General features: G+C 46.2%; 1 long non-coding RNA gene across 1 annotated transcript in view; it reads left to right on the top strand.

Annotated features, from left to right (window-relative positions):
- Nucleotides 1-1,807: 1,807 nt before the first annotated feature.
- LOC112546146 (uncharacterized) overlaps nt 1,808-20,178 on the top strand; it is a 41,965-nt gene continuing 23,594 nt past the window's right edge. Inside the window, exons 1-2 of the long non-coding RNA XR_003089776.2 lie at nt 1,808-1,951; nt 3,850-4,003. This is a non-coding gene — a long non-coding RNA (uncharacterized LOC112546146). The remainder of the gene's footprint in view (nt 1,952-3,849; nt 4,004-20,178) is intronic.

Raw genomic sequence — 20,178 nt, 5'->3', positions numbered from 1 at the left:
CTGGACTTCAAGGCTGCCCCTGTGACGTGCCAGAAGCACTTCCGGGTGCCTTCTTTTGTCGACAAAGCGTCCGCCAGTCTGGACGCTCTTTGTCCACAAAGCGGATCAATTTTTCGATCCGCGTAATGCAGTCTAGATGCTCTTTGTCAACAGAGGCTTTGTTGACAGAAAGCCTGTAGTCTAGACATACCCCCTGAGAGCACAGAGCCAGGCAAATCTCTGAACTGGGGTCACACAGAAGTTTCCAGCTGACTTTGGTTACATGTCAATAGAAAGACTGAAAGCACAGAGGGCATTTGAGTTATTTCTGTCTTCTCTGTGAGCCAGACGGCAACAACAGCCACTTCCCATCCCTCTACACTGGCAGAACGAGTTACCTGTGCTGGGAAGCAAACTTGGATTTTACCCTGGGGGGGGGGGTCAGTGCATTAATCGCAGAGCGACAGGCCACCTTTGCTAGTGTAACTCTCTGCTCCAGCCCGAACGAGTATTGGCAAGTGATGCTCATCAATATGCATCTTCCATTCAGATGGGCACATCTGGTACAGTCTATTCCAGCCTATGTTTGGCACTGAAGAGATCAAAGGGATCCTGCAGAGAATCCCTTCCGCTTGGTACTCACGTCCCAATTGATGGCTGGAAGCAAGGCGGGTATGAGTGCTGTATGAACAGTGGACAGCAGCCTTAAGCTCCCTGGTAACGGCAGTGATTTGAATATATATTGAAAAAATCTCCCAACATGTAAAAAGGGCTGGAGGGGGAAAAGAGGAGAGGGGGAAGCTGGTGCTGGCGAGATGGGAGGGGTGTCATTTGCTTATCACTATTCCTCCTCCTTCAATAAATGTAATTAGCCAAAAGACACACACACTTCCCAAGGCTGTGGAGAACCAGAGTCTCTGGGGAGGGCCAAAGCAAGAGAGTGGAAGAGAAGAAAGTCTGACAGGAATGAATGAAGAGTATGCAGCTACAAAAGGTAAACAGAGCAAGAGAGAAAAAAACAAGTGAGAGTAGGGAAAGAAAAGTTAATGCAAAAGGAGGAGAGAAGATTCTTCACTGGAGAGGCAGCTAATGGTTTATTAAGAGGAGATGGGTCGGGAAGCCATCATCAGGCCTTCCACAATTATGGCACGTATCCCAGGTCTGGCTCTTCCGGATGCAACTCATTTCTCTCCAGGGTAATGCAGGCTGCCTCATGCACCTGATCCCCCATTAACTGTCACACGCTGATGATACTGTCAACTGGAGCATAGCCTCTAAGGGAAACCGAAACGTTAACCCTCCCTGAACTGGCAACATAGGGAGGAAACGCTCTGCAGGATGCATATAGCTGGGAGCACAGTGTCATTTTGGCACTGAATTAGTTTGTAGTACCTAATTCAGGAGCAGAAGAATGGGTATTGGGGGGAGGGAATTGGTCCTCAAAAGTCATTGTAAACATTGATAGCCTGAGAAATGTACCCAGTGAGGTCTATTACTGCACAATTAAATGATGCCCAGTCCTTTCCAGCTAGAGCACCCAAAGGAACTGGGTGAGAATTGCCCCCTCCCACCCCCCGTGGAAATCTTGGCAGCCAAGCCAGCTAAGACTCACACTCTGCAACCCTTACTCTGCATGTCACCACCTATTGGTATTAACCCAGGTGGTGAAACAACCATGTCATTCCACCTGCACCTTCATGTGATGTCATCGCAACATCACAAATGGCATCACAGCATAAAGGCAGGACATTGTGACATCATGAGTCCTGAAACAAATGTATGACTCTTGTACTGAATATAGATTTGCGAGGTCTAGGCCAGTCGGGACCATTGTATGCATTGCAGGCTGGGAGATATCCATCTGGAAGGAAGAAGAATGATGTATGTCTCTCCCAGAGTAGTTAGAACTCAGCAAAGTTAAATGATGTCCCAGGGAATCACATCTTTGGCCCAAGGAAGCTTTAATGCCAGGGTAGGATACGTGGGAGGGGAGAAAAGGAGTCTAAAAGAGAATCCAAGGAGGAAGAAAAACCACAGTAATTGGCTCTTACCTTGCAGTTCTTCAAGGATCCCATTCCCAGCCTTGGAATAACATCTACCCTTATTGGCTGGAAATCTTTCATACCATCAATCCATCATCTTTCTCTTTTTTTATCCATCTCTCTCTGTATCAGAATTTTCTAATCCACATGATAGGATAGTATTGAAGTATCAATCATTATCCTCCCGTGCTTCACTCTGACATCTCCAAGATGTAGACCTCCTTACACTGCCATTTAGTACCTCTGTCCTTGGTCATACAAATACCAGTCCAAGTCCCAGGGACTCATGAGTACTACTTTCTCTTCTTTATCACTTACATTAATCGCCCTTGCTTCGCTATCCTTCCTTTGCCTGAAGGTGAGACCCATGGAGGGAGGGCTAACACAGGGTATGTGACTGTAAGAGGGTAACTCAGGCTATGTCTAGACTGCAGGCATCTTTTGGAAGAAGCTTTTCCAGAAGAGATCTTCTGAAAAAACTTCTTCCAAAAGAGAGCATCCACACTGATGAAATGCATTGAAAAAGCGATCTGCTTTTTCGACAGATAGTGACCACTCTCAATGGACGCTATCTCGCATGTAAGCTGTGATTACTATGGGCAGAACGGCCACCAGAGCACCTGTGCTTTTTCCTCTTTCCTTTTCTATCGAAAGAACTCCCTCCTCCCCATCCACACATGCCTTTTTCCTCAAGAGCTCTTTCAGGGAAGGCCTTCTTCCTCATAGGAAGAGGTTTACCAATGTTGGAAAAACCCCTCTGTTTCAGAGGGTTTTTCCGAAAGAACTCTATTGCAGTGTGGACGTAAGTGAGGTTTTTTTGGAAAAACGGTCATTTTTCCAAAAAAACTCTGTAGTGTAGACATACCCCCAGTTACAACAAAAAACATGATTATATCAGAAAGTGAGCACACACCTCATCCGACTATGTCTAGCACCCTGTAGATTCATCCCTAATGGGGACCCATTCCTGTAGCCAGATTTCCATGCAAACATTTAACTGTATTGCTAAGATCTTCTGTGTGTGAGGAGAATGAGAGTAAGAGAGCAAGAAACTTAGAGAACCAAGCAGCCTGTTTAATTGAATATTCCCTTCTAAATCTTTGTTTTATTTGAGGATGGGACAGGTAACTACAGCATAAAATTAAAGTGGGTTCCGGAGCATGAGCCAGAGCAGAGCTCTGGAAGCAGCCTGGTGTTTCAATGGGTTCATTCTTATTCATTACCTGCTCCAGAGGCAGCATCTTCATGTTGCTCTAAATTGTTGTTCTCTCTCCCTGCTTTCTCTGCCCCCACATTGTATCTGGTCTGCAGACAACTCACTTAAAAGCTTAATGGACACCAGTGAGACTGATTTAACACTTCTGGAGAATGGCTGGAAGTATGATACTAAGGTTCCGAGAGAGAGAGAGAGAGAGAGAGAGAGAGAGAGACAGAGAGAGACAGAGAGAGAGAGAGACACGAACGCGCGCGCATGCACACACATGCATGAGGCAGAGCATAGTGAGTGATTATTATTTGCTTCCAAGGGATAGTGTAAGGAATTTTGAGGCTGAAAGACAAGATGGAAGCACCATTACTTAGGTAATAATTGCTGGGGGTTAATGACTGACTGGGAGTAGTTGATGTCCTCAAGTGAACCTAAGGGACAGTCAGTCCTTTGCCCTGTGAAATGTTGCAAATTGAGGTAGTTACTACTGTAGTTATAAGATGGAAATGAACAACAAAGAATAATGAGCACATGGACTTTTTCTTTTAGTAAGATTATATCTGTGCAGAGCACAATGCCCATGTACATTAGCAAATCAGATGACTAGAATCTTCTTGCCAGTCTTTCACAGGAAGTGTACCTTGTGGTTGGAGCAGGAGTGGGAATCAACTTCCAATTCTACAAAGGAAGAATTATCAAGCAATTAAACAGGGGGACTGGGAGTCACAACTTTGAGCTTTCATTTTTGACAGTCAGATTTGTTGCATGATCAGGGGTAAGTTACCCATCTGCACCTGAGTTTCTCCATTGTAAAAAGATCATTGGTGGCTTGTGAAATTAATTGGTTTATGTAATATGCAACTTCTTTCCTCACAGAGAGGAAAATGGAAGCCTCTTTTAGCTGCATAGGCCAAAACATTTGATGCTGGAATAGGTAGTGTCATTTTCAAAACTGCATAAGTGACTTGGGACTTAGGCTCTTAAATTACTGAGGGCTTGTCCTAAATCACTGAGGCCTTGTGCACAGCTAGTCAGGAGGTAGATCTACGCTGCACTATATGTTCACACCATGCATTTGCTGTGACTAAGTTGTCATGTGGTAAAGCCTTGAGGTGCTTTTGGAATTCCCACCTTTGTATCCTCCTTTGGACATCCAATTACATGGCCTAATTTCCAGAGGTACTGAAGCTCCAGCATTTAGGTACCTACACAGGGACTTAGGTGATTAATTTTAAGCACCCATAAATGAAAATTTGGCATGTGTAAGATGCATGGGGCTTATCTGCACTGGGATTTTGCCCCAATACAGCAATTATAATTGCCCTGGTGCAAACCCCACTTGTTGACAAGCAAAGCTAAACTTTGTGCTGAGACTGTCCATTGGTTGCTACATTCAGGGCAAATTCCCAGTGCAGACAAAGCGTATGGTAAATGGAGCAATTTATATTACAGACCCAGAAACTACAGTAAATGTTTAAAAGTCAAGCCCATGAAAGCTGGGAAACTATGGAATTAAGGTTGCCTTGAAATCATGGACGGTCCACAACATTTTGGCACCTGAGGCGGGGAGCTCAAATGATGCCCCCTCTCTAGAACAGAGCAAATACATATGCACCAGCAGCAGACACAATTTTCTACACTGTGGGTCCTAGTGGCGCCCCACCTCACCCCAGTCTGGCACCTGAGGCGGCCGCCTCAGTTCACCTCATGGTAAGGCCAGCCCTGCTTGCAATCTTGTTTTGGCCCCTTTGTGCATGTGTATTACAATTAAGGCTACATTTTGGTCATGAGTATTTTAATAAGTCAAGGACAGTTCATGGGTAATAAACAAAAAATCATGGCCCGTGATCTGTTCTTTACTTGTATGATATACCCTGAACTAGACCTTGGGTGCTGGGGGGCAAGGGACAGGCCAAGGGCGTAGCTAGTGCTCTGGGGCAGGATGGCTGTAGACCCCTGCTGCAGCTGGGAGGAAGTGGCCCATGCAGCCAGCTCAGGTGCAACCAAGCTGCTCAGGTGGCCACACTGGCCACTGCACAGGCTCTGGAGGTCATGGAAGGTTACAGAATCTGTGACTTCCATGATCTCTGTGAAAGACTCATAACCTTAATTATCACACAGTCTTTAATTACATGATCAGATTTATTTCTGCTGCTACCCATCCTATTCCTGCCCCCTTCCCCACTCTGTTTCTAGCCAACTCTCAGGAGACACCGTTTTTCTGCTCTATGTTAGTGTTCCCAACACCCTAGCAGCTGGTGGCAGACAGGACGACCCATTACTGGGAAAGACCTGCAACGTGGCTTGGAACATGTTCATTTGTTGTGTGGGGATGATGCATATGCAGTCAGCACATCAGTGTTATGAGGGGAGAATACTCTGTGCAGACAGAATTGCTGGTGTTATTAGCTGCTAAATGGATGAAAGTTTTTAAAACTAAATCAATCTAAGTCAGATACCCAGCCTGGAAACTTTCAGCCCAAACAGTTAATATCATAAATAACTGGAAACAATCTACTATAGATTTGAGAGAGTTTGTCTGTCTGTTTGTTCAGGAACTCCTCCTAATCGTTAAGAGCTAGGACCATCAATTTTGGAATATAGCTTCCTCTTACCATAACTTCAAGCAAGGCAAGGGTTTGATTGTGCCAGGAAAAAGGGATGTGCCTGGAACAGGATTGCTTCTCATAAAACCATACATAAAAGAGACAGAATTACCAGGCAGGTAAAAGGAACTGGCTGGAGCGGCGGGAGGGGGCGGGGGGAGGGGAAGGAGGGGTGCCCCCTCCCCACCTGGGACTGCCCCAGCTCTGAGTCTCTCACTTCCCGGGCACCCTTTAGGGAGCTGGAGCTTTCCCCCACAATTCGTATGGGAACATTTTTGTCTATTTCCCTTCATCAGGAAGTGAGGGGAAAGTGCACAGTTTGTTGCATTCCTCACTCTGGCTAGGGAGCACAAGGGACAGACAAATCCAGACCTGCCCCAAGTCCTCCCCGAGCTGTGCCCACTGGAGCTGCAGCAGCCATGGAGAAGTGATTCTCACTTGGTCCCAAGCTTCTGCAGTGAGAGGGCTGGGGTTGTCCTCTCTCCCCAGGGACACCTTGCAGACTTATTCCTAGCCCACTCCAGAGCAATACATTTTTCAAAAAACAAAAATTAATTGAGTTAAGGACCTGCACAACACGGGGTAAATCTTCTAGTGTCTTATGATGGGAATGGTCAAGCCACCAAAACTCTAGGAAACATAGAAAACATTCCTGTGATAGAACAGTTCACTTTGGAATGGACAAAGGCCATCAGGATCCTCTGTATATTTGAGGTCAATTATTTTAATAAAGGCAGTAAGAAGAAAAAGCTCTGGTTAAATATGATTAGTGAATTATGGTTGTTATTATGGAACTTGTATTTCAAATACAATTGGATAAAGCATCCACACTGTAAAGAGAAAACAGTACACCTAAAAAGCATTTCCAGAGGTTGCTCTCTACACAAACCAGCTTGGGGGTGGAAGTGAGCGAACATCCCATCCACCAGCAATTCCTCCTGGCAGGTGTGGGGAGCTCCAAGTGTCTCTATTTGAGATTAACTTCTTGCTCATTACACTGTCTGAAAGCAGCCTCTAATCTGCTCCTAGCCCTGCCCTTGTTCCCCCTAGCGAGCAATGGACCTTGGGAACCTGACATTTGTTACTCATTCAAGTGTGGCTCTGAGTGAACGGATCAAGAGCAACTGGCCCTCCTATGGATCCACATGGCAGAGATTGATTTACTTATAAAGGGGTTTGGCTGGTAGATTAGTGGAGCCACTGGACTGTGCTGTACTCCATGCGGCATGGGCATGGCACACAAACAGCACTGAGCAGCCGAATGGCTTTGCTAATCCGCCCACATTGATCTAGCAGCACTAACATTTGCAAGCATGTTTTCATTTCCATTTCTGATTTTCAGCTAACAGGGTGATGAGCAGGGGAAGGTGCCATCTGTAGTGTGTGATGCCATCCTTGACCAAAACACTGCCATCCATGGCCAATTCCACTTGGGTCTGAGTCTTCATCATCCATGCTTGATTCCTAGCCGCCCCACACATGCTTTTGCACAAACAGTGACTTTCCGAATGAGAAGCCATTCCCCTCCGTGCAGAACAATCTGTCCCACATCTATCCTCAGAGAGTCCTTGCCCAGAGCTCAGTGCTAATGCATTAGGAACACTGCTGTGCTCTGCCTTGTGGAAGGAGAGGCAGCAGACTGGGGGACCTTGGTGTAATGGGACCTACTTCCAGTTAATTGCCCCTGCAGGGACAGGCAGGAGGTTCCATATGCTGAAGTCAAACCTCCTCCCCCTACCTGCTACCCTGGGCCTCAGGCCCTTTCTTGTGTGCATGCGAGAGAGACAGAGGGTGCACCAGGGGAGATGCAGAACTGGCTTAGAGTGATGGGTACCAGCTTGCAAGAGGCAGGGAAGAGGAGGATCAAGGAGAGATTGGGCCCTGTCATTGCCCTTCCATGGGAGGGGGGCTATTGCTCCAGATTCTCTCCCAACCAGAGCATCCCCAGTATTTTCAGGCTAACTCCCCTTCTCATCCCTCCCTCTTCCCCTCCCCCCACCATTGCCTGCTGTCGCACTGTTAAATAGTCTTCAAACATAAATGTCCAGCAATTTGTGCTAATCCCTGCCCAGTTCTGCAGCACTGACAGGACATTCAACAGTTCGCATTCAGTCACCTCCAAATTATTAATAATGGTGTTACTGCTCTTGTGGGGAAATGGCTCCCGTCCTGGCCCCACTCCGCATACATCACTGCAGTTTTAACCTCCACTCTGACAACATGACTTGATGCCACCTTATCCAGCCCCAAACCAACCGCATCCCTTAATCCTCCTTGTGTCTCGGTCCCCTTCTCAGTCTCTCTGCGGCACGTTCACATTCTCTGCCCTCCCATTTCCTCCCCCTCCCTACGCCAACCCTATTTATCAATCCCTCCCTCTCTTCATCTGGGTATTTATGCCACACTCCTCTCTGTTGTATCACATGTAGATGATACAACTCTGTTCACACACAGCTCATCCTTCTGCTTTCTCATCTTCTTTTCCTTCATTGTATTTGTGTTATCCCTCCTGGTACTGCATTTAGACCCAGAAAGGAGCACCCAGGGTTTACAGGACCAGGCAGTAATTCTTAGTAAGGATGTAGATGGGGCATTTGCACATAACCCCTCCTGAGGTAGCTGCATGACTCAGCTATGAAGAATCTGTACTTAACATAGCCATGTGCAAGGGGGCTGTCAACAGATTCATCATCTTCAAACATATCCTCAGAGGAAATGGGCACCAAAGAGGGTTGGAGAGAGAACATGGTGGTGTTCTAAATTGGCCTGACAGCTTCCTTGTCTGCCATTACCAAGATGGAAAGCTCACTGAGCTGGAAAAAGGGGAGTTGCATCTCATGACATGATACGCAGGCAGAAGAACTTTCTCTTTTTAATCTGTGCAATAAAGGGAGGGAATCTTTTCTGGTAAAAGAGTTATGTGTAGGACGTGCTGTGGGGAATGACAATCTCTTGAATAACTGGTGTTGCTCAACTTCCTAGTTGACCCACAGGATATTTCCCAGCATAGAGAGATGGGGGAGATGCTCACAGACCATGACAGAAGGACTTGAGATGAGAGAGTCAAGAGTTCCACTCAGCTTTTCCCATTCCTCTTGTTTGATTAATTACATCATAAAATCATTTGCACAGAGTAATTATTGTGGATCAAAGAGAGACATTTGCAAAGGTTGTGTAGGCAATGAACCCTAGAAGTATGCTTCAAGAGTAGGCTGGGCCTTTGTGTCTGCACATATATGGGCACTTCTGTGTGCATGCAGGTGAGCACAGGAATTGTGTGTTTGTAAGGGAATTATTGTGAATCTGAGGTGCCTAAAAGACAGCTTTGTGTTATCAGAGAGGGGGAGTGCATAATATGTTAGACACACACTCATTCTGTGGATGGCTAGAAAAGCAGACCTGCTTGGGTGTGAGTGATTCTATTGTCCTGATTAGTGACTACAGAAAATAAATATCTAGGTTCTATTTCCAGGTCCATCACTGACTTGCTGGGTGGCCTTGGACAAGTCATTTCACTGCTCTGTGCTCCAGTTTCCCCATCTATAAAATGGGGTGACAGTGACCTTGATCTCCTTTGCAAAGAGCTCCTAAAAATGGCAAGAGAGGAGAAAAAATCTGGAGGTGAAACAAGAGTGGAACAGGCTTGGCTCAGTCTCTGTTGTCGTTTCCCTGTTTTGAGATTTGTTTCCACACTGAGTCATGGCATAATGGCCTCCCCTTCCTATATAATTCTGTCAGGGAGTGAACCATTCCTGAAAGCACTTCTCGGTTTTGTCCCAAGTCAGGAACACATCCCCATTTGAAGAGGGTCTGAGTTTCAAAATCCAGTTCAGTCACAGCCTAAGATGGGGAACCTTTTACTTTTAAGGCTTCATTTTGTAATAATCACAAAATGCCTTTTCCTCTCCTGTCCCGAGATATTCACACACTCCTGCAAGTTTCCATGTGCAGCTGCTTTGTTGTTTGGGGATGCAGTGCCTCTGAAAAAGACTTCCAACCCACAGCAGCTCTGTGCCACTCCCGCTGGCTCAGCCAAAGGAGAGAACTCCTGGCTCAAACCATCTCAATATAGTTCCAATCAAGTTGGCCAGGAGGTGGACACTCCTGAATGAGAGCACGTCAGCTTGGCCAGGAGGAGGAGACCCAAGAGAATCTGCCCATTCATGACTCCTCCCATCTCAGCCTCTGAGAGGTAGGGCAAGCAGATGTCCTCTTAGTTTTTATAGGGACAATACAGGTAGTTGGAGCTTTTCCTTATATGGAAACAGTGAATAAGGAAAAGTTATTTACTTATTCTCACAATATAAGAACTAGGGATCACCAAATGAAATTAATAGGCAGCAGGTTTAAAACAAACAAAAGAAAGGTTTTTTCACTCAGTGCACAGTCAACCTGTGGAACTCCTTGCCAGAAGATGTGGTGAAGGCTAGGACTTTAACAGGGTTCAAAAAAGAGCTAGATAGATTCATAGAGGTTAGGTCTATGAGTTACCCAGAATGAGTAGGAATGGTATCCCTAGCCTCTGTTTGTCTGGAAATGAGTGACAGGGAAGGGATCACGTGAGGATTACCTGTTGTGTTCCCTCCCTCTGGGGCATCTGGTATTGGCCTCTGTCAGCATATGGGCTAGATGGACTGCTAGTCTGACCCAGTATGGCCATTCTTATGTTCTTATGGGTTCTATTACCTTCCTGACCTGATCTTTCATACTTGCTATCTGGTCATCCTAAGGGGAGACTGTATTTTATCTCAGTTTGTAGCTCTGCTGACTGAGTCCTTGAGGATTCCCACTTTGAGTCCCAGCTGTGCTAATATGCTGGATAATTTGAGAATCTGGTGATTTGATGGGAACCTCCGCTAATGGAGACACTCTCCTATGACAGTGAGTTCCCCATGCTGACTTGAGCCAGTAGGGTCACCTCTATCGAGGTAAAGAGCAGAGCTGCTAGCAAAAGAGCTGCACTAGGCATACATTCCTGGGCTGTCGGATCTAACGAAGACAAAACTTTCCAGCTTCCCTAGCAGCCGCGAGCGTCCCTCCTCCCACTCTTGCTTTCACCTTTTGTTCCACAGAAAAGGTTAGGCGGCAATTCTTGCACCACTGTCCATTGATCTTATCCAGGAACAAAGAGGTTACACACAGAGGCCCTGCTCCTGGAGACAGAAGAGAGGGCTGCATAATGAAACAGGGCACTTACTGGAAATACCTCGCCAATTAACATGCTGCTCTTTCCGGCAGCCGGCCGGGACTGCGCAAGGTACTGCCGGGGAGGCAGGGAGAGCCCTTTGAACCTGGATCTTCAGTGAGGGCTGCTTACTGGCAGGTGTTTGGGGGAGGAAAGCGTGGCAGGGAGGGAAAGAAAGGGAGAAGCAGTAGCAGAACAATGGAAGGAGGACGGGGGTGCAGATGTTCTGTGCAAGGAGATGCTGTTGGAGGTTTATGCTGTTACAATTATAACTCCCTGGCCCTGTCTTGTGCCCTTTCACCTGAATAACTGAAAGCATGTTACACAGATTAATGGAGTTTCACAACCTCCCTGGCAGGGAGAGAAGGATTTTATTATCCCGGTTTTACAGGTACCTGCTTTGAGGTACAGGAGGGCGTGACTACACTCACTCAACACTGTGGGACAGGCTTGCGAACTTTCCACATCAGTGCCTGAGCATCCACACTGCACCGTCAGCCTGGATTTGCAATTACTGGACCTGGCTCTCACAGCCAAGCTAATGCCTCCACTCTGCACTACACAGCCCTTCTGAGGTGTCCTCCATCCACACTGCACAATGACAGGGCTGGGAATATGGTGGGTGCTCAGAGCCTGAGTTCTGCTGTGATTCCGCTCCAACAGGATCCGAGGACCTTGTTCCTGAATGCTGGCTAGCCTGAGTCAGATTGATCTGTGTGTGGACAAAAGGAGAATGTGGCACAAACGGGGGCTTAGCATGTACAGTGTAGACATATCCAGAGAAGCTAAGGTGCTTGGCCCAAATTGCAGGGAACAGTGGTAGCATTAAGGAGACAGATCCTTTTTGTTTTATTCCTTGAACCACTAAATAACACTCCCTCCCAGGAGTGGGAATGGTATTCCAGGCCCATGTCTCTCAGACAACCAAAACAGAGCTCTGTAAGCTCTACACGTAGATTCCCATTTGCTACATCTTAATACCATCCATCAGTCTCCATCCCCTGGCCCCTGACATGGCTTTACCTTTAGACTTTCTACCTGATTAAAGAAGCCCCTGGCAGTCAGGTCTAGAGCAAAGGAGCATTCTTGCCATAGAAGGCATAGATCAGATATCATGGTGTAAGTCTTAGTAGAGAGCACAGTGCTTGGTGCTCACTGTTCCCCATATGGGATTTAGAACACGTTCATGATGCCAGTGTAGCACTCAAGCAAATGGCAGAGCCCCCCCCCCCATGTCAATGATAAGGTGTGTATGAAACGTATGGGAAATACCATGCAGCCCTAGAGGCCTGCACCCTGTCAGGTCTGTGCACAGTGGTGGGGCAAACTCTACTTCAACTCCCCATCCTAGAGGGAGCGCTGAGCATACTGCAGCTCCAGCAGCCTCATGGTTGATGCTCAGCATGGCAGTGGAAGCAGGCCCACCTACGAGGGAGCAGGGGACAAAAGGGGAATTTGCCATGGAGCCTGGCAATTCAAAGGGATCTGGTCAGCATTACTGCTACTGTGGCAGAGACATTGGTCAGAACTCCGGGTCCTTTAAATCACCACCGAACCATTGTGCCACCCACTCCATGCGGCTCTGAGGGCTAGGGCTGGGGCAGGGAGGGAGGTACTGTGCTCCAGGTAGTGCTGAAGGCAGGGTCACCCAGCCCCACCTCTTCTGCCCTTAGCCCCACCCCTTCCAGGAGTGCAAAGCTGCCCTCCTTCCATCTTGCCCAGGGGCCAGAGGCTGTCAGCTTCTCCCCTCACTGGCAGAAACCTGAGTTGGGCTCCTGGTCCTAGTGGGATGCTTTCCGTGCTGAGCTCACAGACCCTTAATGAGGCAGGTTCCCTTCCCTTCTGCTTTCTAACACCCCAGCTGAAATTACACAGCATCTGATTGGGTGCTGCAGGAGGAGTGTTTACAGGACAAATCTCTCCTGAGTCCAGAGTCAGTTCGAGCCTCAATTGCAGCCCAAGCATGTAGGCCCCAAGAGAAGCAAGCCATGACTTGCCTCCCCCACATGAATTAGCATCCCCCATGCAGTTACATTCCCTTGCAAGAAATGGAGTGTGCTGTGGCTGCTGCTTTAGAGGGAATTCATGCTCCACTAAGTAAACATGGAGGCACTGGATACACACCTTATAATTAGATCGCTCCACTGTGCAATTATTACATTTTCCAAGCTACAGCTGCTTCCTACTCATTATCAGGTTAAAAAACTTCGCCTGATAGTAACATCACATTAACCCTGTAATTAAGAGACAGACCACCCAGCAACTGACTGCAAAGATGGGGCTTTCTCCAAGCAAGGAACAGCAATGCCTGAGCCAGGAGGATGCTTTGAGTGATGCGAGGAATTACTTTTCAATCATACAGACAGCAGCTCCCATTTTTCCCCCTCCCTTTTTTGTAAGATGACTGCAGCGTTCTCCTGAACAGCCGCTGAAGGGAAGATTAGCTAAGAACTGTGACTGAGGTATCTGCTAGCCATTGCACTTCACAGATTGAGAGCGAGAGAGAGCACAGTAACTTCTGCCTCTTCACTTGGACCTGAGTGAACAAATAATTTAATGATGAATTTCATTTTTCCCATTTGCAAGCTGTGATTTTTTTTAATGAAATTCTTTGTGATTTCAAATGTTAGTTCCTGGAACACCGTCTCAGCTCAGTGCAGATTATTTGCTGTTATACACTCAGCGCTTCAGCTTTATTACTGGTACCATGTGATTGGTCATCTGAGTCACATGATTTTGCTTCTGTCCCTAGTTTGGATTAATTAAACTTTTATTAACTGTGGAGGAAGTGCTCGAAGGAGTCGCTTCCATGGGGAACTTTGGTATAACCACTTGTACAAGGACTCATGGTACTCACTGCCCCTCCTCCCCACACACGCACGCCACCACAAAGATACATGCATCTCTTGCTTTCAGAGAATATTTCTCCTGAACAGAAATGTACCCGTATGAGTATATGTGGAAAATAAATTGAAACGATCACAAGTTACATCAAAGTGACCTCAGGAATCTTATTTGAATAAATGTATATGAATAACTTCTTACATGTTCACACAGCCTAGGGGCACTGTAGGGGAGTTGTTGGTATAACACTTCATAGCAGATGCACACACAGACAGCAAAAGTGTCAGCTAACTGCATGCAGGTGTCATCAGGAATGGAACTTACAACCTCCTGCTGCTCTTTAAACCACAGACCACTTCTGCTGAGCTGAACAAGCATGGCTAACTCAGAGCCCTATCCTACCCTTTAAAGGTGCAGTAACATGTTCATATATACACACAAACACCAGAAAGGGACACGATCAGGACAAATACATTCCTTGCAATACCAAATAATGGACATGCACAAGCCCATATAGTTCATCCCAAGGAGATGATGGGACGCCTGTATTGTTTACATCTCTACGGACATGTCTCTACACTAGAAAATTATTTCGAAATAATTTATTTTGAAATAACTCCTGAAATAATAATTACAAAATAGCGTGTCAATCCTATGGAGGAGCCTCGAAATTAACCTGAGGGTATGTCTACACTACAGGGGGTTTTTTCGGAAAAAGAGCCATTTTTCCAACAAAACTTGAGTTACATCCACACTGCAATCATGTTCTTCCTAAAGTAAATGGAAAGAACAGAGGGGTTTTTCTGGCATTGGTAAACCTCTTTCTAAGAGGAAGAAGCCTTTTTCCAAGAGAGCTCTTTCAGAAAAGGGCGTGTGTGGACAGGGAAGAGAGAGTTCTTTCGAAAGAAAAGTAAAGAGGAAAAAGCACAGGTGCCCTGGTGGCCACTCCATCCATAGTAATCATAGAATCATACGACTGGACGGGACCTCGAGAGGTCATCGAGTCCAGCCCCCCGCCCACAAGGCAGGACCAAGCTCCGTCTACACCATCCCTGACAGATGTCTATCTAACCTGTTCTTAAATATCTCCAGAGAGGGAGATTCCACCACCTCCCTTGGCAATTTATTCCAATATTTGACCACCCTGACAGTTAGGAATTTTTTCCTAATGTCCAATCTAAACCTCCCCTGCTGCACTTTAAACCCATTACTCCTTGTCCTGTCCTCAGAAACCATGAGGAACAAATTTTCTCCTTCCTCCTTGTGACACCCTTTTAGATATTTGAAAACCACTATCATGTCCCCCCTTAATCTTCTTTTTTCCAAACTAAACAAGCCCAGTTCATGAAGCCTGGCTTCATAGGTCATGTTCTCTAGACCTTTAATCATTCTTGTCGCTCTTCTCTGTACCCTTTCCAATTTCTCCACATCTTTCTTGAAATGTGGCGCCCAGAACTGGACACAGTACTCCAGCTGAGGCCTAACTAGTGCAGAGTAGAGCGGCAGAAGGACTTCACGAGTTTTGCTTACAACACACCTGTTGATACAACCTAGAATCATATTTGCTTTTTTTGCAACAGCATCACACTGTTGACTCATATTCAACTTGTGGTCCACTATGACCCCTAAATCCCTTTCCGCCATGCTCCTTCCTAGACAGTCGCTTCCCATCTTGTATGTATGGAACTGATTGTTCCTTCCTAAGTGGAGCACTTTGCATTTCTCTTTATTAAACTTCATCCTGTTTACCTCTGACCATTTCTCTAACTTGCTAAGGTCATTTTGAATTATGTCCCTATCCTCCAAAGAAGTTGCAACCCCACCCAGTTTGGTATCATCTGCAAACTTAATAAGCGTACTCTCTATCCCAATATCTACATCATTGATGAAGATATTGAACAGTACGGGTCCCAAAACAGACCCTCGCAGAACTCCACTTGTTATCCCTTTCCAGCAGGATTTAGCACCATTAACAACAACTCTCTGACTACGGTTATCCAGCCAATTATGCACCCACCTTATCGTGGCCCTATCTAAGTTATATTTGCCTAGTTTATCAATAAGAATATCATGCGAGACCGTATCAAATGCCTTACTAAAGTCTAGGTATATGACATCCACCGCTTCTCCCTTATCCACAAGGCTCGTTATCCTATCAAAGAAAGCTATCAGATTAGTTTGGTATGACTTGTTCTTCACAAACCCATGCTGGCTATTCCCTATCACTTTATTACCTTCCAAGTGTTTGCATATGATTTCCTTAATTACCTGCTCCATTATCTTCCCTGGGACAGACGTTAAACTGACCGGTCTGTAGTTTCCTGGGTTGTTCTTATTCCCCTTTTTATAGATGGGCACAATATTTGCCCTTTTCCAGTCTTCTGGTATCTCCCCTGTCTTCCATGATTTTTCAAAGATCATAGCTAAAGGCTCAGATACCTTCTCTAGCAGCTCCTTGAGTATCCTGGGATGCATTTCATCAGGTCCTGGTGACTTGCTGACATCTAACTTTCCTAAGTGATTTTTAACTTGTTCTTTGTGTATCCTATCTTCTAAACTTACCCTCTCTCTGCTTGTATTCACTACATTAGGCACACCTCCAGACTTCTCGGTGAAGACCGAAACAAAGAAGTCATTGAGCATCTCCGCCATTTCCAAGTTTCCTGTTACTGCTTCTCCCTCCTCATTGAGCAGTGGGCCTACCCTGTCCTTGGTTTTCCTCTTGCTTCTAATGTATTTATAAAAGGTCTTCTTGTTTCCCTTTATGCCTGTAGCTAGTTTGATCTCATTTTGTGCCTTTGCCTTTCTAATCTTGCCCCTGCATTCCCATGTTGCTTGCCTATATTCATCCTTTGTTATTTGTCCTAGTTTCCATTTTTTATAGGACTCCTTTTTTATTTTGAGATCATGCAAGATCTCCTTGTTAAGCCAAGCTGGTCTTTTGCCGTATTTTCTATCTTTCCTACACAGCGCAATTGTTTGCTTTTGGGCCCTTAACAACGTCCCTTTGAAATACTTCCAACTCTCCTCAGTTGTTTTTCCCTTCAGTCTTGCTTCCCATGGGACCTTACCTACAAGTTCTCTGAGCTTATCAAAATCTGCCTTCCTGAAATCCATTACCTCAATTGTGCTGTCTCCCTTCTACCTTTCCTTAAGATCATGAACTCTATTATTTCATGATCACTGTCCCCCATACTGTCTTCCACTTTCAAGTTCTCAACTAGTTCCTCCCTATTTGTTAAAATCAAATCCAGAACAGCTTCTTCTCTGGTAGCTTTTTCAACCTTCTGAAACAGAAAGTTGTCTCCAATGCAGTCCAGAAACTTATTGGATAGCCTGTGCCCCGCTGTGTTAGTTTCCCAAAATATGTCTGGATAGCTGAAGTCCCCCATCACCACCAAATCTTAATCACAGCTTAAATGTGAGATAGCATCCATTCAGTGTGGATGCTATCTTTTGAAAAAGCAGATCGCTTTTTAGATGCACTTTTGTGTGTGGACGCGGTCTTTTGGAAGAAGTTTTTTCAGAAGATCTCTTCTGAAAGAAGGTACTTCCGAAAGAAGTCTGCAGTCTAGATATAGCTGAGGCAGGGTCTGTTAATGTGGATGTGCTATCTAGACTTAGAGCCAAAGGAAGCACTGGAGAGTAATTAGTTTGAATTACTCTGTGTAGTAGTTATTTCAAAATAGCAGCAGTAGAGCATCCACACTACCGCTATTTCGAAGAAACAATGGAAAGCAGGAGTTGTTATTTCGAAATAAGCGGCCCATTATTTCAAAATAATAGGCTTGGTAGTATGGATGCCCTGCTTGTTATTTTGAAATAAGGGGAGTTATTTCGAAATAACTCCCTAGTGTAGCCCAGGGCTAAGAAAACTCATTTCCTGGCAGGAGAATGAGAGCTCAAGAACTAACACTGATCATCTGCTATTTAAAGGAACATTCATGGCTGATTGTGTGCAAAGATGGCAGATAGGCCAGAGAGCCTGGATGTCTGAGAGAAAGTTCTTATCAAACCCACACCTCGGGGTTCTGGAAAAGTCCCTCCTTTCAGTCTCCTGGCCTAGATCCAAATCACTGTCCTGTTTTGATCTGTTTATTACAGAGATGGGCCTAAACTACAAAGGGCAGATCTGGATCTGATCTAGATCCAGTAGGGTCATTATGAAGAGACTGTGATTTTGTGCTAGGTTACTAGGTGGGCTAGACATGGGCATTTGAATGTAGCTTCTGGTCCTGCTGTAGGAGGGCCACACACCTTGCAATTAGAAAAGTCAAAAGAGCAAAACTAGGCCACAAATAAAAGCAACAGTGCTGCACTGAGCATGCCCAGACCTTTCTTCATGGATTGCCAGGTAGAGCACATTGTCTGAAAGAGGCTGGAGACAGAGCCTTATAAACAACCCCTCAGTCTTTATTTAGAGATGAGACTGAGCTCTGGGTATCAGTGGGGCTGCCGTGGGCAGGAAGGCTTTGGGTGGTATATGCTGTATTCTGTCTTGTGCCAAGCACTGGGTTTCACTCAGCACCAACTGCTCTCATTTGGGCTGGGAACATCTGTTTGCTAGTGCAGCTGTTGCCAAGGATGGCTTCCATGTCTAGGCTCTAGTTAGTCTTTGCCCCTGGAGAGGCTGCTATGTGCTTCCATAAGCACAGAGCCCTGAACCCCAGGTAATACCAGTTAAGGCAGCTAGGTAAGAAATATGAGTCTCTGGACTCAGTCTAGAAGTGTGAGTTCCACTGGCCTTGGCACCACAAGAACCAAAGCAAGCCAGACATGGCAATGTGTGCAGGTCAGGGTGGCTAAGGCCCTCCCCACTCCAGTGCTCGGTACATTGAACTGTTAAGGTTGGGCACCCAGACACTGTGTCAGCCTCTGAATAGGAATTTTATGTGGGTTGGGCGGTTTAAAGAGGGGGCTCTTTACAAAAGAGGAACTAATGGATCCAAAGGATAACAAGTCCCCGGACTTCTCCAGTTCAGGAGTGGAGAACCGAAGGCCTAGGTGCTGGATGGGGCCCCCAGCTTACCTGGATCCAGCCCCCTAGGCTCGGGACTTCCCCTCCCAGCATTGGGGAGTCTGGGCTGGCATTGTAGCCCCCTCCCCCTTGCTGTCCAACTGTGTGGCTGGAGCACACAAAATCTACTAGCATGGGCCCCCTTTAGGCTCTGGTGTGCAAAGGGAAAGTGGGGAGTGTCTTTCTCCTCAGTCAAGGAGCACATCATTGAGGGTTTGTTTTTTCTCTTTTGCTTCTCACTCGTGTGCAGCTCCTGACTGATTTTTCTGACCCAAAAAAGGTTCTCCACCCCTGCTCTAGAAGGTCACTGAGTCTGTTTGCTCTGAGTATGTGAGCTGCATGGAAAGACTGTGGCTGTGCTGTGAGCACTCCCACTTGGCAAAGAAGGGGATGGATCACCAAGAGAAGTAACAGAAAGGAAATCTCCCACACACGCACGTGCACACACAAGATCTCATTGGATGGCTTCTCAGGCTCCCCTGTCTAAAAGCCACTGACTTCTCATGCTGGGTTATTTCTGGTGTGCCATTGGAACCACTGCCAAAATGTGTCACGTCTCCAGGAAAAGTGTTTCTGTGGGACTGCCACAGCATTTCATAGAGCCACCAACGTCCTGCCGAAGACACCTACCAAAGTGAAGGGAAAGGAAGTGAACCCAGGAGGATGGGTGAACTGGAAGGAGTTGGTGAACAGCCACAGAAAGGAGAAGAGATCAAAATATGGAGAGCTAAATCTGACTAGATTGACTAAACAATGACAGGAGGACAGGAGACCTGATTACAGGCTGCAGATCTCAGAAGGGTGTAAACTCCAAGCAGGGAGGGGTGTGTGACTAGGCAGGGTGAAATGGATTTATGAATGGGAATGGCTATGCTAAATATCAAGCTTCCTGTCAGAGAGATTGATTGGGTTGGGTACAGACTCCAAAGGGGACAGTCTCTTGGCACATAGAAAACTAGACTGGACAAAACCTTTTTATGATGTAGGGAGCAATCCTACACTGAAGTGAGACAGGCAGGATGGTTAATTAGGTCTACTCCATGTTTAACTGCTCTGAGCTAGTCTCTCCTGTTCATTGCAAGGCCCTGCTAAGAACTGCCTGTGTTTAAATCATAGAGTGTTGATTGGTTTACCCTGCAGCTCCATCTCTCCCTCAGTCTGATGTAACAGAAGCCTGTCTGGGAGGCTTCACTGTCTGGCACCAGTGACTAGGCCCGTGGCCATGGGTGTTTTATAAGAGTGACCGTAGCAGCACTCACTTCAGAAGTTCCCTCTCTAATGGGACATTTCCTGTGTTT

Source organism: Pelodiscus sinensis, chromosome 13, assembly GCF_049634645.1.
Source record: "Pelodiscus sinensis isolate JC-2024 chromosome 13, ASM4963464v1, whole genome shotgun sequence".
Taxonomy (NCBI): domain Eukaryota; kingdom Metazoa; phylum Chordata; order Testudines; family Trionychidae; genus Pelodiscus; species Pelodiscus sinensis.
Note: the sequence above shows the minus strand (reverse complement) of the source record. Positions and strands in the feature narration are given on the sequence as shown.